Here is a 17,803-nt window from a genome sequence, read left to right as displayed (position 1 = left end):
AGGTCAAATGGGTTTGTCAGCTTGGTGTACTTCCACATTAACCTGGAGACCAAGTGAGTACAGGAGTGGGAGAGGGTGGAATTGAAACCCAGCACCTAGGGACTTCCCTGGCGGTCCAGTGGTTAAGACTCTGCACTTCCACCGCAGGGAGTGTGGGTTCGATCCCTGGTCGGGGAATTGAGATCCTGCATGCCGTGCGTGGCTCAGCCAAAAAACAAAAAAAGAAAGAAAGAAACCCAGCACCTAAATGCTGGAGGCCCTGAGAATGGAATAGGAGAGCTGCAGTTCCCAGGCACAACCATAGAGGGGAGCAGTGGCTCGGGACCCACAGTGTCTGAACCCCCCAGGGAAACACACATGGGTTAGGAACAGAGACCACTTTAGAGACAATTTTATTCCTAGCTTTTAAGGCAGACTTCACAAGAGCAAGCTTGCACAGAGGAAATCAGGAAGGGCAGGGGCAAAGCGGGCACACAGCAGTCGGGGTGATGTTCCACCTGATGGGTAACACCGGGACAGGGTTCGCTCGCGCCCCTCATTGCCAGCTGGGCTGGAAGCAAGTGGGCCCCAGGTTATGAGCAGTTCCCCTTTCTTTCTCACTCGTCTGGACCCTATTGTGTGAGTTTGAGAACCACTGGTCTGGAAAGACATGGTGACCAGAGGATGAGGAGAGGGTTTAAAAGGTCTCAGAGTCGTATTTAAAGAACACACACACACAGAGGCCTAGATTACGTGCTGAAGGCTGAGTACTTGCTGTGGGTGTCAACACCGAGAAGCTGGCTTTGGAGCAAGGTGGATCTGGGTTCAAATTCTAGCTTCACCCTGTAGCTATGAGACCTCAGACGAGGGGGGTGACATTAGTACTAAACTGGTAGGGTTGTTGTGCAGATTAGATGAGACAATATCTGTAAAGTGCAGATGGTAACTTCAGTGACTGCTCAAAGAAAGGCAGCTATTATTATTACTATGATTACTATTACATCAGCACGATGATAGAGGAATTGCTTTTACATCCACTCCCCCAGTCCTATCAGTTATATGGTCTTACGTGGGAACTGTCTTATATTTTGCTCAATTTGTGTCATGTGTGACAGAACTGACTTCCGGACAAGATTTCCAGGCCCCTGAGGGTAAGAATAAAAACACACATATCTCTCTTGACTATTGCACAATTCCGAGTATAATTCTGCACATAGAGTGTTTGGGTGATCAGTGAACTCATCTATTGGTCAGTTGTGAAACTGACAGCTTACAATTTTCCACCATGGCATCTAACAAGGCATTCCAACAATCGTCTGTAAGCATCTGCTGTATGCCAAGAACACTGGGATAGTCCACTCTGGGGAGACTGTCCTAGGTGTCCCTCTTTTCTCGTTGCTAAGCGATGGCTCTGGGGGGTCCATTGTACCTCCTTCCCCTGCTGTGACCAAACCGACCCCACTTCTGGACAGAAACACTGGCATGGAACAGAAGGGACAGTACAAGAAACTAACTTGGTCAAGTGAATTTAGGCATTTGTTTTTCAAGTTCAAGACCATTTCCTCGGGGACTAGACAGAATTGATGTATCAGTTACTCTGACACTGAAGGACAGAAAGAACTGCAAGTCCTGCTTAAATAAACTCAAGAGAACCCAAAGGGACAAAGGTCCATTTTAAATATCTTCCTCGGCCTCACTGCTCTTTCTGCCTTACTGGTCTCTGTTTCATCATCTGGAAAATGAGGATATGAGACCAGCTGGTCACCAAGGTCATTTGAGGACCCTGGACATGGCTCCATGTGGAGCCTGAAGGTAGGAGAATTCTGGCTCCTCTCCAGTTACAGACTCCCCATGTGACCAGGACCCAGAGTCATCCTCTCTGCCCCCCAGCTTCTACATGTGCAAATGACCTCTAAGGTTGCTCTAGACGACCTCTAGAGACCATTCCAGCTGGGTCTCTGATGTCACCTCTAAGGTTCTTCCCAGCCCTGCCTTCTCTGCTGCCACCCCTGACTCCACACTGTGGGGGGCTTGAGTAGGGAGTCTCACTTCTCCCTCTTTCTCTCACTGCTGGGTAATTTCATAATGACACACCCCCTCCAGAGCCGGTCTGGGGCACTTCAGGTAGATGGAGGCAAATACAATTGTCCCTTGATGTCTGCTTCCTCATTCACAAAATGGGAGCACATGCTTCATTTTCAATCGGCAATGTTACCCCGAAAGAAACTTTGAATGGCAACTCCATCATTCAATATCTCAAGCAGAAACTTGCATAACTGACTCCTTTTGCACAAATTACAAAATGAATAGCCTTGCCTCTCCTCCTGTGCTCCTGCCCTCTCTTCCGTCCAGAAACACAGGGGCTCTTTCAAGGGCATTTACCCCTTTAGAGAGGGGGAAAAAGATGAGTATTAATATGAGCTTTCTTTCTCTCCCTGATTCACCCTCATGTCATTGCTGGCTGAACATTTCCCATACGACCAGGCACATTTGAATAATTAATATTCAATAAACTGAATGGTTGACCTTCAGCAGCTGAGTGACTCCTAAAAATGAGAGTGTTCTAGGAGAAGGCAGCATCTCATGGAGGAGTCTAGGACGGCGCCTGAGTCCATGTCCCTTGTTACAATCACAGAACGTGGATTAGGTCGGAAACTCCCATGATTGCGGCACGTCACCCAAGTCTCTTGGGAGAGCTTCTTGGGTAGGAGCTTGGCTCAGCTGAAGAGGCAGTGATAAATGAACCATACCTTGGAAGTGGCCATGTGACTGAGATAAAAGTGATCTGCTCTGCAGATCATGAAAAGATGAGACCCAGCAGGGCTGAAATTCAAACACCATGGGAGTTCCATTCTTTCATTCATTCATTCAAAAAACACTTACTGGGAACCAATAAGTGCCAGGCATTTTTCTAGATTCTGGGGTTATGGCAGTGAAAGAACCAGACCTTGCTGCCCCCCACCCCAAAAAAAGAATCCCTGCCTTCCTGGGGCTTATGGCTAGTTGAGGAAACAGACAATAAACAGAATTAAGTTGTTCAATACATAGGTTGTCAGATGATGATAAATGCTCTGAAGAAGAAGAGAAACGGCAAGGGGATAGGGCTCAAGAATATCAAGCAGGGGGTGGGCTACAGTTTTAATAAAGGTGGGCAGGAAAAACCTCACAGAGAAGATGACAAATTAGTAGAGGCTTGAGGGAGATATCCGGGGAGAAGTGCCCCAGGGCAGGGAAACAGCAAGTGCAAAGGCCCTGAGGCAGGAATGTGTCTGGTGGGTTCCAGGAACAGCAAGGAGGCCCTATGGCTGGAGTCAAGTACCTCACAGCAGGCTTTTGCTCTGAGTGAGATAGGACACCACCAGGATATTTACAAGCAGAGAAGAACATGATCTGACTTTTGATTTAACAAAATCCCTCTGGCTGCTCTGTAGAGAATAGACTCTAGGGAGCAAGGGCAGAAGCAGAGGGCCCAGATTAGGCAATAGGAAAGATGCCTGGGGTGACTGAGAGGATGTTGATGGAGGTGCCAAGAAGTGGTCAGAGTCTGGGTTTATTTTGAAGGAAGATCCAACAGGGTTTGCTGAAGGGTTAGATACAGGTATAAGCGAAAGGGATGCCTCCTTGTTTGGAGGCACAAGGAGGTAGAAAGATGGGTTTGTCATTTACAGAATTGGGAGAGATTGCAGGAAAAGCAGGTTTGAGGAAGGAAATAGGAAGCTGTGTATAAACAGTAGGAAGGGGGAGATACATGTGGCGTGCCTGCCCCACCTGAAAGGAGTGGTTCAAAAATTCTTACAAAAGCAAGTCAGCCAGAGAATGCTGCACAAGCAATGTTGCGAGGTGGGGAAAGTTCTGGTTTTTTGAGTCAGAACACCTGGTTTCGAGTCCCGTATTTGCCACTCTCTAGCCGAGGGATTTGGGGCATGTTACTTAAGCTCTCTATGCTTGAATCTACTTATCTTCAAAATCTACAGAGATATGTATACACACACGCGCGCGTGTGCCCCCCCCCCACATATATATATATATATATATATATATATATATATATATATATATATATATATATATTCTTTGTAAAATGCAAAATATTACACCCAAAGCTAGAGGTACAGGGCTAGGAGACCAGACTTTGGAACCACAAAGAACTGGATGTGAAGCCTCTTATTATAAATAAGAGGTTGGGCTGGTTTCTCAACCTCTTAAAAGTCTTGGTTTCCTCTTGTGTAAAGTGGAGATGGCACAGCCTACCTTACAAGATTGTCATGAGGATTCTTGAGATAAAAATGTTAAAACATCTAGCAAAGAGCTTGGTACATAGTAGGTGCTCAATAAATTATGGCCATTATTACACATAAATGTAACTGTTATTATAGGTCTACTTATTAATATGTTGGCCTTCTGAGTGTGTGGTCACCTGTACAAAAATTCAGGGTGGCCAGACAATATTATTTCAGGGAAACAGACAATATTATTTCAACATGCATTGTAATATATCAATAAATAATTTATTATGTGCCTGTGGCCACCCTGTGTATACTCTCTGAGATTGTGAGCTTCCAGGAAACTGCTGGGAGCTGAGAAATAATAAAAGAGGTTAAACATCCAATCAAACTTTCTTGAGACAAAGGATCTTATCTTATTTTTCTTTGTATCTTCCACTGCTGGCCTGGTCCAATGACTACACCGAAGAGGTACTTTATAGAGAAATAGGATCAAAGAAAGGGATCTTAGAGCTCATTTTGCTCAATCATCTGCTTTTAAAGTTAAGAAAATCAGAACCCAGAGAGGGCCAGTGACTTGCCAAAGTGGCCCAGCAAGTGAGTAGCAGATTGAGGGCTGGTGCTCAGTGTTCCTGACTGTGAGGTCAATGGCTTTCCACTGTACCTCTCATAGATGCGGAATGATCAAATCCAGCGGTGACTAAATCAGGAGCCTCTCATGATATGAACCCACATAAGTCTCTTCAATGGGCTCATTCAGTCTGACAAAGATTCAGAGGGTTTCCTCGTAGGGACAATAGGACAGACCAGGGGTTCTGGAATGGTCCTCTGAGCCTCCTGGATTTCTCTGGGGCCGGCAGTATTTGCACTGGCCTAGACATTTTCCACCAAACCTCCCCGCAAATATTTGAAGGCCTTGATACAATGCCACACAAATAACCATATCTAAAGCTCTCCCGTGTAAACAGCCTGGAGTCCTTAGTCAGCAGTGACCAGAGGAAAAAAGCAAAACCAAAACTTAGCTCCTTGAAATAGTTTTTAAAAGGTAAACCTCAAAGACCACCTAAAAGGTGACACATTTTTGTTGTGCGTAAAGTCACAAATGTTATTCATTGAAAACTGGGAGAGGGGTGTATGTGTGTATGTTTTCCGTGATACAGAAGAAATTCCCTGTGGTAGCAAATGCTGTTTTAAAAAGCAACTTTTAAACTTCAAAAAAACATCTGCCTCTCATTCTATCCCAGGCATTGCATGTACCACATGTTAATAACCTCTATCTGATAGGGGTAGGGGAAAGACTTTAGAATTAGATTAAATGGAAAAAACATGCTCTGTTCTGGACTTATGAGATAGTTCCTGTAATAAGTTTCCCATCTTTGGCAGAGGGAAGAAAAGTACTGTTCCCTCACACATTAGCAAGTCTGGCAATAGCACTAAAGAAGCTTTGGACAGGGAGATGGGGAGAAAGTCACATGAAATCTCAGTAATAGTAGTTAAAGTTTAGACCAAAGAAGCCACGGTGGTAAACACAGGTTAGAGGTCCCAGGACCATTGCCTAGCCTGACTACCTACCAGGTACTATCCGTCACTCCCTGACCTTCGAAGAGTCTTCCTACAATCATCCTTACTTCTGCTCTACCTTCAAACCTTGTAAATTGAGAATCCTAGTTCATCTACTTTGTTTATCTCAGGTGATCATGGATTCGTCAGATCAACTACTCAATTGTCATCAGAAGCAGGGGACAAAATAACCATAATGTATTATTATTGACAATAAGAGCAACTAACATTTACTGAAGGCTCAGTCTGTGACAACACTGTGCATTCTCTAATCTTCACCAAAACTATGAATTTACACTATGTTATCTCCATTTTTACCCAGGTAGAACCTAGGTCCTAACTAGTACATTATTCTAATTTAAATACATGAAGACTCTTTATAAATAATTGATAGCATTTCCAGATTATACAAGTCTTAAAAGATCGTATGATCTTAATTGGTAACTTGCATGTTTCTTCCCATCACTGATACTTGATTGGGAGTAATTCATAAGCCATAACTAGGATCATACTATAAAAATGTTTGAAACCTTTTCTTCATTTAATATATTGAAATCTCTTTAAATAAATAAAGATTTCAAAGTGTCAACAGCGGCTGTGATTAAGGAAAATTGTACTTTCTCATTTTGCTTTAATTTTTTGCAATGATTATATATTACCGAGAACAAAAAACAAGAAAGTTATTTTCATTTTTAAAAAATAAAAAAAGATTTTGGTACTGCACAGGCCTGTGTGGCAGGACATTGACACAAATCCATTGTCACAAAAAGTCAGAAATAATCATTTGCATCTGCTTAGCGCTTTATGGTTTGAAAAGCACTTTTGCATACTATATCCCTTTAATCCTCACAGTAATCCTATATGCTGTGAAATATGATGCCCACTTTCTGGACAAGGAAACTGAGGCTTGCAAAGTTTATAGTATGTACGACTCAAGGTTATATGTTCCTATAGGGTAGAACTTGAACTTGGGCATCTTGACTCCAAGTGTTTCACGTAATCCACTACCCCAGTATCTTCCTAAAATTACCAATCCACGTGCTCCGGGTCCTAAATATTTTCTGGATTCTGCTCTGTCACCTCTTCTTAAAGTTTACATTTTGAGTTTTCACTCCAGGGATCTACTATTTTGAAAAGGATATCTGTATTGTAACAGCTGCTCTCGATTGCTAGAAAGACAAAGATAACTTGTTCCTAGCTAGACCCTCTGCAGAAAGATGAAACACGTGTTGCAAGTATGCGCATAGCACCTCCTACAAGGTCCTCCCTCCCCTCCCTGGCTGCAGACTTCCCTGAACCCTGACTGCTCGCAGAGCCCAGGTCAAGGAAGAAACTTCCAGAGAACAACCACACTCAGCCCTCACTGTATGTTTCCTACGTGCCAAGCTTCTGCCACTCTCCTTTTTATTAAGTCCCAACAATAATAGTGTACCCATTTTCAGATGTGGAAACTGAGATCTAGAGAGGTTAAGTCACTAGCCCCTGGTGTCAGTCGGTAAGGGATGGAATAGAAATTCAGACCCAGCAATCTGTCCCACTGCCTGTGGGCTTGAATGTTCCTCTGGGCAGCCCTTGAGAAGTAAGCAACGGAAAAAAAGGAACCAGGGATCCTGTTTTGGTTTTTTAAAGTACAACACACACACACACACACACACACACACCTGTGTGGGCATACAGGAAGGAAACAGATAAACTGAATAGCAAATGCTTAGAGAAAGAGGCAGTTGGGGATTGGGAAGCAGGTAGTAAATAGGTGAGAAAGGAGACTCTCTTACTTTATCCAGTTTTGATCATTTTAATTTTTTGTAATGTTTGTTAGGTTTTTAAAAATTGTGGTAAAACAAACATAAAATTTACCATCTTAATCATTCTTAAATGTACACTTCAGTGGTATTAAGTGCATTCACAGTGTTGTGCAACCATCACTACCATCTTTCTCTAGAACTTTTCTCATCTGGCAAAACCGAAACTCTGCACGCGTTAAACAATAACTCCCCATTCCCCACTCCCCCTGCCCCTCAACCATCACTCTACTTTCTCTATACATAAATTTGATTATTCTCAGTATCTCATGTAAGTGGAATCGTACAGTATTTGTCCTTTTGTGACTGACTTCTTTCACTTAGCATAATGTCCTCAAGGTTCATCCATGTTGTAGCATTTGCTGGAGTTTCCTTCCTTTCTTAAAGCTGAAAAATATTCCACTGTGTGTAGAGATCACATTTTGCTTATCCATCTGTGGACACTTGAGTTGCTGTGGACACTTGGGTGGCTGTGGACACTTGGGTTGTGGACACTTGGGTTGCTTCCACACCTGAGCTATTGTGAATAGTGCTGCTGTGAACATTTGTGTGCAAATATCCCTGCTTTCAGTTCTTTGGGGTATATACCAAAAAGTGGAATTGCTGGATCATATGGTGATGTTTATTAGTTTTGTAACTTAGAAAACAAAAGCTTTTTTAAGTGAATACTCACATAGATTAGAAAAATGTTTAATAATGAGACATGGGAGACAATGGTGAAAATGACGTGCTTCAGGGTCAGTGGGGTTGTCGTGGGCGCCAGGAACACCTGTTGGGCTGTGCCATTCCTGAGGGCACGCTCAGTTTGGCAGCCTAATCCTCCATCCCAGCCCGTGCCCAACACCATACCTGTCTTCTTGTATGTGGTCAGTATAGATGCTCTAAATCCCATTGCCCTCGAGGGGTGACTTCACCAGAGCATCTGGGCAAGTGGCAGATCTCGAAGGAAACAAAAGGACTGCTTGGAAAAAGTGCCCCCGTGGGCTTCCCTGGTTGGCGAAGTGGTTGAGAATCTGCCTGCTAATGCAGGGGACACGGGTTCGAGCCCTGGTCTGGGAAGATCCCACATGCCGCGGAGCAACTAGGCCCGTGAGCCACAACTACTGAGCCTGCGCATCTGGAGCCTGTGCTCCGCAACAGGAGAGGCCGCGATAGTGAGAGGCCCGTGCACCGCGATGAAGAGTGGCCCCCACTCGCCGCAACTAGAGAAAGCCCTCGCACAGAAACGAAGACCCAACACAGCCAAAAATAAATAAGTAAAATAAATTAAAAAAATATATATATATATTTTAAAAAAAAAGTGACCCTGTGACAGTGGAGGACAGGACTTTGCCACCTGCTTCCTCACTGTGTGACCTTGGGCGCTTAACTTCTTGAGCCTCAGTCTCCTCAGTTTACCTGAAGACGTTACCCACCTTGAATCATCACAGGACTATCATGAAAATTCACCATTCATTTATTCATCCATTCAACAAATATCACATGCCTCCTGGCCCAGGGCTAGATCAAATTTGAAATAGGGACATTTCATTCAACAAACAATGCTTGAGTTTTCCTCTTGAATAATTTTGTATAGTATTTTTGTATTCTTTTGTTTTATATTCTCTAATTAGTTCTATATTGAAGCGCCCTAGTCTCATTCCTTTTTTTTTTTTTTCTAAATTTTTATTGTGGTAAAGCATACATAACTTAAAATTTACAATCTTAATCATTTTTTTAGTTGTTATAAAATATATGCTAGATTCCCTGTGTTGTACAATATTCTTATTATTAATTTATACCTAATAGTTTGTACCTCTTAATCCCCTACCCCTTTAGTGCCCCTCCCCCCTTCCCTCTCTCCACTGGTAAACACTAGTTAGTTCTCTGTATCAGTGAATCTGCTTCTTTTCTGTTACATTCACTAGTTTGTTGTTGTATGTTTTAGATCTGTTCCTTTGTTTTTAAAACAAGTCTCTGAAAAGAAAAAAAAAGTGCTCAGGGTTCTCTAAGAGCTGCGAACATGGCTTTCTTCCGATGGCTCTATAACCCAGAAGATTGTCTCCCATGACTTACAGGAGAGAACGCATGGGTCAGGAACTTCTGGGAAACTGTGGGTGCCTCTGCTCTCTGACGAGCCTGCCGGCTTTTCTAATCCGTAATGGTCACCTCCAGCTGCAAGGAGAGGTTAATGAGGTGTGCGGGACAGGGATGGGAAACGGTCAGCCTCTCCATCACTCCTGACACCACTGCTAAGTGAGGGCCACGGAGGGGAACTAGCCATAGGGTGAGAGAGATGGACCAGAAAACAATATCCACTTCATTAGCTGGTGATTCTGAATGTGTGGAAAGAGGCCAAGGTCCAGCCTACAGACTGTGACGGAACACTCTTACAACGCTGTGAGGTCTGGGCAAAGGCCGGCAGGGAGAATGCACCCTGCCTCGGTCCAGGGGAATCTTGGGGACACTTCCCCTTACTCTTTGCCCCTCTCTCTCTCTCTCTCTTTCTCTCTCTCATCCTTTCTCCCTTCCTATCTTTCATCTCTTTTTCCTTTCTTCTTTTCTTCCCTTTTGTCTTTCTTCCTTTCCTTTTAAAATTTTATTAATCTTATCTCTTTTTCTCATTATTCCCCTTTTCTTTTCTTCCTTTTTTCCTTTCTCTCATCCTACACCTCCAATCAATTTCCCCTTTTTTCCGAATCTTAATTCCGGAGACGCAGATATCTGCTGAGCTATAGCCAGGTTCCTGCTTATCAAAAATTAAAATAAGGGGCTTCCCTGGTGGCGCAGTGGTTAAGAATCCGCCTGCCAATGCAGGGGACACGGGTTCGAGCCCTGGTCCCGGAAGATCCCACATGCCGCGGAGCAGCTGGGCCCGTGAGCCACAATTACTGAGCCTGCACGTCTGGAGCCTGTGCTCCGCAACAAGAGAGGCCGCGATAGTGAGAGGCTCGCGCACTGCGATGAAGAGTGGCCCCCGCTTGCCGCGACTAGAGAAAGCCCTCGCACAGAAACGAAGACCCAACACAGCCATAAATAAATAAATAAATAAAATTTAAAAATTTTAAAAATAAAATAAAATAAGATGGACTACTCTCATACATTAGAGCAGGGGTCCCAAAGGGGAGTGTACAAGGTGATATATTGCGGGTACAGGATGAAAATACTGGATCTGACTTTTATGTTAACTCCATGGCCTTTTAATTTTCGTCTTTGGTTTATAATGAGCATGAAATATCAGTACAGTAGCACATGTGGTAAGTTAATTACTTAATACAAATAATGGTATTGAGGGACTCAAACTTTTTTCCTTTTTAACTGAGAGGAGTAATCGGGGAAAACATTTACAGATTACAGTTTTAAAGAAAAGACCCTTAAGATTTAATAATACCTGGTTCAGCTCATCCCTATGTACAGTCAGTGCCTTGACTACCCTCAGAAGGGGGGCTTCCAGGCACACACAGGGCCTGAGCTGTGAGGAGGGCTGAGGCTTGACATCCCGAGAAGTAGCTGTCACCAGACCACGTGGAGTTTGAGTCTCAGCCCTATGTCACTGATTTGAAAAGTCTTCCCTGGGAAGACCCCTCACTTACAAGTGTCCGCCCACTCCCTTTCACCTTCCTCGCCCTATGATTTTTCTCCATGGCACACTGTCACCCGACATACGATGTACTCCCTCGTTCATCGGTTTGGTCATCTGTCCCCAGCCCTCGCTGCAGTGAAAGCTCTGTGAAGACAGGGCCTTCGTCTGTTTCATTTGCTGCTGTATCTCCAGTATCGAGAATCGTGCCTGACACAGATAGGTACTCAATGAGCCAAGAAACCAAGGGCTGAAAGTGACTGAGTTAGACCAAACACGGCTTAAGGGGATTCCTTGGAAATGGGGTCACTGGATCTTCTCTTTTTTCTTTTTTTTGAAAAATGGCATTTTTTTTTTAATATTTATTTATTTATTTGGCTGCTTTGGGTCTTAGTTGCCACACACAGGATCTTTGTTGCCGCATGCGGGATGTTTAGTTGCGGCATGTGGGATCTAGTTCCCTGACCAGGGATCAAACCCAGGCCCCCTGCATTGGGAGCACAGTCTTATCCACTGGACCACCAGGGAAGTCCCTGGATCTTCTCTTTTTTATCCTTTGTCTTCCAAAGGCTAATTTCACAGCCACCGTGATGCTTAATTATGCTGAGTTAAAACACCCTCTGACTCCCTGGCCTGACTGAACTTCTTGAGGGTAGGAATTGTATCTTTAACATCTTTAAGTCCCAAGCATGTCACATATGGTAAATGCTTAATAGATGTTTGCTGAATGAATGAATAAGTGAGTGTATTCTGGGCCTTGGACATGCAGAAAGGTGGAGGGAGCACCGAGCACACGGAGTTAGTAAGCAAGCACTTACAGAGTGCCTGTGGCCTGCTGTGTACTGTTCTAAGCACCACTGAGCAAAACAGAAAATGTGGAAAGTTTATTTCCTGTGCTGTAGAGATTTACAATCCACTTAGGGGAGAGAAAACATACCATCACGTAATGATTTAGAATAGCTATAAGTGGATTCGTGCTTCCAACAGACACAAAATAATAAGTTAAAATGTGATCAGGTAGGTTCGTAGGCCCTGCCAGCCGGTCCCACCCGTGAGTATTGAGGACCTACTCTGTGCCAATGCTGCATTTGGTCCCGGAGACACAAAGATTAGTGAACATGCAACCCTGCTTTTGAAGGGCTTCTGGTCTAGACAGATGGTGAGGTCAATTCAACAACACAGGCAAAGAGCTGGGGCAGAGATGAGCACAGAGGATGCTGGGAGCAGAAAGGAAGAACAAATAGCCTGGGTTTCTCAAGCTCGGCCCTATTGACACTTTGGACCAGATCTTCCTCTGTTCTCTGGGGAATGTCCTGTGCACTGTAGGACGTTTAGCAGCATCTGTGGCCTCTACCCACTGGATGTCGTAAGAACCCCCTGCCATGACGATACACAGTGTCTCCAGACGTCAGGAGCAACTACATAAGTTGTGAGGCCCAGTGTAAAATGAAAACGTGAGGCTCCCTTATTCAAAACACAGGAAAAAAAGTGTCATTAAAGATCTAAAATACAAAGATTTTTCATTTCTTTTGTGGTCTATCCTCCCTCTCTTGTTTTCTCTCCCTCTCTCTCTCTTTCTCTCCCTGTTTTTTAATTTTCTATTTAATTAAAAACTAAATAGAATTTAATTTTTAATTAATTTCTCTCCCCCACCCTGTGATTCAGTACACACATGGGCACCCAGCCCACCAGCTGCCAGTTTCCCCCTTGACCAGCCACTGGACCAATGCATTGTGCCCCAGCTGAGAGCGTGGAAGTCAGGTCAGCCATCTCCCCTTCCCAGGGGTGCTGCTCCAACCCGTGGCAAACAGACCCTTCCAGCTTGGATCAGGGATGGCCACCGTCATGTCCCTGAGATGCCATGGGACTCCAGCACCCTATCCCAAGCTGCCATGCCCACACCAGGCCCCTTAAGGGTGCAGAGGGCAGCGGTGGTGGCTGGATGGGAGTTAGGGAGAAACAGGCCTGGCGGGGCCAGAAGCTGGAGCCCCAAACCCACCCCAGAAAGTCAAGGAGGCAGCGGGAGGCGGGGCCTCTTGAGCTGAGGCGCCAAGCCCCCCGCACACGCTCCATTTTCCCATCAGGCTGCCCTGATGAACAAAAGTTCAAAAATAAAATTATTAAGCATTCAAGATGGCAACTACAGAGCATTAAACTTCAAACGCACCCATGAAGCCAGTCCTGCCGGTCATTGGTAAGTCTCCCCAAGGGGCCAAACCACCCTCAGCTGAGAACCTCTGAGCTCAACCTGGGGTTGGGTGGGGCCTTCCTAAGGGGAGTTGAACCCTCAGCTGATCCCAGAAGGTTACAGGGGAAAATCATTATTAGAAGGGACAGAACTAATCAGGAAAGAGTCCTGTAGCTCATGAATTTTAAACCAAGTTTTCAGGGAAGTTTGTAGAATCTGGTTTGGCTGGAAGGCGCCCTTCCAGGTGGAGGAAACGGCAGGTGAGAAGGTGCAGAAGTGGAGATTAACAAGGTGCTGGCAGGGTAAGGGGGTTGGGGATGGGGGTGTCTCGGTCTTCCTCTGATTATTTCTGAACTTTCCCTTTGCTCCACTGTGGCTTCTGGTAAGATGCTGGACTTCTTGGCCTCCTCCTGTGTGCTGTGTGGTGCCTCGCCCCTCCCGAGGCCCCCGGTGGATGGATGCTGGGGTGGATGCACCATCAGCATCTTTGAAGAGGCTCCTTCTGCGACAACCCTCCTCGGTGCCCTGGTTTCTATCCCCTCTGCTCCTGCTCCACTGCAGACCGTCACTCACCTGCCTGGAGAAGGGCAAAGGCTCCCTGAAGGGAATCCATCAGGGAACACACAGGGCCGCGTTCTCCCTAGGTGTGTCACTTTGGACGATAATAATCATCACAGCTAAGAATTATTGAGAGCTATTGACAGCTACTCCTTTACTAAGCACCTTACATGTATTGACTCATTTACTCTTTACAACTTCCTCATTGGGTAGATGTCATCTCTGTCCCCATTTTAAAGATGGGAACACTGAGGCATGGGGAGGTTTTAGGAATTTGCCCGTGGGCACACAGTTTGTGAGTTGTGAACTCAAAATCTGAATCCTGGCACTCTGGCTCCAGAGCCTCATATTTAATTACTTCACTCAATTGTCTTATCTGTAAAATGCAGGCAATGAGAGTAACCTCAGATTACTGTGAAGATTATACGGTACAATAGTGGAAATCATTTAGCACAGTGAGGTAGGCACTTAATAAATAGCAGTGCTACTGTTGTTGTTATAAGCATTCTAAACAAGAAATTATCAATAAATAACGGCACACACACACACACACACACACACACACACTCCTTTGGAAACTTTCCAAGACTCCTCATTGCCTAAGGAGAGAAGTTCAGAGCCCCAGGCCTGGCATCCAGTGTTTACTCGTGATCAGCCCTGCCCTAACTTCCCAGCATCATCATTAGCAAGATCCCTCCATGGTCCAGACAACTCAGCTTGCCCTCTGCCCCCATCACCTCCTCACCTACTTTCATGCCTGCAAGCCTCTGCTCAACGCTTTTTTCTGCCTGAAATGTTCTCTGAGTTCTTGTTGTCAAAGTCCTACTTATCCTTCAAGGCATCTGAGCCCCCATAGAACTTGGCTGGTTCCCCTACTATTATTAGCATGTGCTTCTAATTATTTATTGTGCCAGGCGATTTACATATATTATCTTTCCTGCCAAATTCTATACTGTTTTCCTTTTTACCACTGAAGAAACTGACGTTCAGAGTGGAAACTTGCCCAAGGTCACATCTAGGAAGCAGCAGAGACAGGTTGCAAACCCAGATCATCCTGACTCCAAGTCCCACACTGAGTCCCCCTGTCATTTCTGCCTCTCGGCAGGTACAGAAAATGTTTGAAGCCAGACAGCACTAAATCTCCATGTAAATCTTGAGCTTTCTGAGCATAAATTGAGAAAACTAAAAGTAGAATAATAGTACTGTCTCATGGGGCTGTTACGAATAAATGAGATGCTTTATGTGAAGCCATCAGCACCGTGCTTATTGTAAAGGCTGCTCCATCCTGTCTAGCAATAGAAGTGAGTGTATATGTGTCTATCTCCCCCCCTATAAAACCAACTCCTTCAGAGCAGGAATTAAATCACATTCATCCCAGCAGTGCTAGACACCTACCGCAGTGCCTAGCACCCAGTAGGTGCTCAGTAAATGTTTGCTGCTTTGTCTCAGCAGCGCTGCATGCTCTTCACCCCCAGGGCTGGGAGCAGTGTCTGTGTCTAGTCACCAGAGCATTAAAGAAGACCTTGGTCCTCCCTTACCTGAGGCCCAGTGGCCACTCTCATGCCTAAGTGCATGTCACAGACAGCACTCCTGACCAGACAGCACTAAGCAGAGCAGGGGCGGGTCCACCATGGGAGGAGAGGAGATGCAGGTGGGGAGGCACAGGGTGACACCAAGTGGGTAGTGGTTCCTAACTCGTGGAGTGGACCCAATTTCTTGCCTGGCATCCTTCCAGCTCTCCATTGCTTGAGCATGACCTTGGGACTAGAATTGGGGTATCTTATTTTGTCTAATTCTTAGATATTGTATTGTATCCATTCCTGGGCTGTGCCTTGTACTAATCTTGTCATTGTACAAACACAATATTGGGGAGAGGACAGTGGAGTCCAGCTTCAGTAGACTTGGGTCAATAGAGGGTGGTTCTGGGACTTCCCTGGTGGCGCAGTGGTTAAGAATCCGCCTGCCAATGCAGGGGACATGGGTTCGAGCCTTGGTCCGGGAAGATCCCACATGCCGCGGAGCAACTAAGCCCGTGCGCCACAACTACTGAGCCTGCGCTCTAGAGCCCACGAGCCACAGCTGCTGAAGCCCGCGCACCTAGAGCCCATGCTCTGCAACAGGAGAAGCCACCGCAGTTAGAAGCCTGCACACCACAACGAAGAGTAGCCACCACTCACCGCAACTGGAGAAAGCCTGTGCACAGCAACGAAGACCCAACGCAGCCAAAAATAAAATTAAATAAATAAGTTTATTTTTTAAAAAAATAGAGGGTGGTTCTGGAATCTTCAGTGGGTCCTTTTTCCTTTCTGAATCTCAGTTTTCTCGTCTGTGAAATGTGAATACTAATGCCTGCCTTGCCTTCTTTGCAAGAGTATTTTGAGGATCAAATGAGGAGGAAGCTCTTTGCACATCATAAAACGCTGTGCAAATGTTATAGCTTTTTACGTGGTTGGTATGTCCTCAGACAGGAAAGAAGACTTTGATCCCTCTCTCTCTCTCTCTCTCTCTCTCTCTCTCTCTCACACACACAAACACACACACACAGAGACACACACACACACAGACACACACTCACACAATCACGAGATTTCTCTTCACTGAGACTGTTCAGGGTGCTTCTATATGCTCCCTCCTCTGTTTGGGTTTGAAAGATGCAAAAGAACCAGAAGGAAGGCACTTAATATGGAATTAGGAGGTCCTCAGTTCAAGGCCAAGGTCCACTCCTTAACTGTTTGTGGGTCCTTGGGCCAATCCGTACGCTTTTAAAGCCTCTATTTCGTCATCATTAAAGCGGGGCTGACGCTGCCCAGCTCACAGGTTTGTGGGAGGAATACAGGGGAGAGTATAGCAAAGACACCTCGCTAACACTTCTTTGAATGTTAATCCTAAAGCAGAGTCCGGGAAATCTTAGTAAAGAGTATCGCTTTTCTTTCTTTTCTGAACACTAGCCTGGCCCATATCGTTGATTCAATAAACACTTATGGAGCCCCTGGTGTGTGCTGGGCCCCTGCCAATCTCACTTTTCATGGGTGTAGTAGTAGAAGGGCTAGATTATTGCTCCAGAGTGAAGGCTGTCTATGCCAGGTGTAGTATTTAGTAGTTTAATATCATACTAGGTCTCTCATTTTTAATTTAATCTTTTACAAGCTCCTGGGAACACCCTATTTCTAAAAATGAACCGGCAGAAGGAGGTAGGTTGTTGAATCAAAATGAGAGAAATCTCCTCTACCCTTAGGAGTTTTCCTGGCGAAGATCATCTGATAGCGGCTTGTTTGGGAAATAAAAGCGCAGGGCTGGAAGGGATCTCTAGAAAGGAAGTTGAGGGCTGGGGTGGTAGTACTTGAGATCTTCCTGCATCCATTTGTCACAAGCTTGTAGCTGTCCCTGAAGGACTTCACAGGTAGTAGACACCCGGTGGTGTTTGTCAGTGAACTTACACCAGAAGTCGTGCCTTTAGGAGGAGGGAAGGAAGGGAGGCGGGAGGGAGCCCGTGAGCCGTGTGCTATGATTGAGAAAGCACTTGATTTGAAACCAAGTCCAGCTGTGCCAGCCCCCCTACAAGGTGTTTTGCTGTGTTATCTAATTTAATCCTTCCAATAACCCTAGGAGATAGAAATTCCATTATTATCACCGTTGACACATGGTGATAATATAAAGACTCAAATTAAGTAACTTGCCCAAAGCCACACCCACAAACAACGGCTCTATTTGACTCCAAAACCAGGATCTCCCCAGTGCCCTGTGCTAATATTGATATCTCTTGGGAAAGTCATTTCTCCTCCCTGAATCTGCTTCTTCATCCCAGCGATGAAGAAGTGAAGTGAGATGCCTCTCAGGTCTCTTTCAGATATATGGATCTCTACCTACACAGGTGCTTTATCCAGGGGTTGACAAACGGTGGCCCACAGGCCAAATCCAGCCACCCAGCTGTTTT

At 45.2% G+C, this 17,803-nt stretch overlaps 1 protein-coding gene across 4 annotated transcripts in view; it reads left to right on the top strand.

Moving 5' to 3' along the window:
• HNF1B (HNF1 homeobox B) overlaps nucleotides 1–17,803 on the top strand; it is a 115,802-nt gene that overhangs the window by 39,590 nt on the left and 58,409 nt on the right. The window lies entirely within an intron of this gene.

Source organism: Balaenoptera ricei, chromosome 20 (assembly GCF_028023285.1).
Source record: "Balaenoptera ricei isolate mBalRic1 chromosome 20, mBalRic1.hap2, whole genome shotgun sequence".
In the NCBI taxonomy this organism is placed as follows: domain Eukaryota; kingdom Metazoa; phylum Chordata; class Mammalia; order Artiodactyla; family Balaenopteridae; genus Balaenoptera; species Balaenoptera ricei.
Note: the sequence above shows the minus strand (reverse complement) of the source record. Positions and strands in the feature narration are given on the sequence as shown.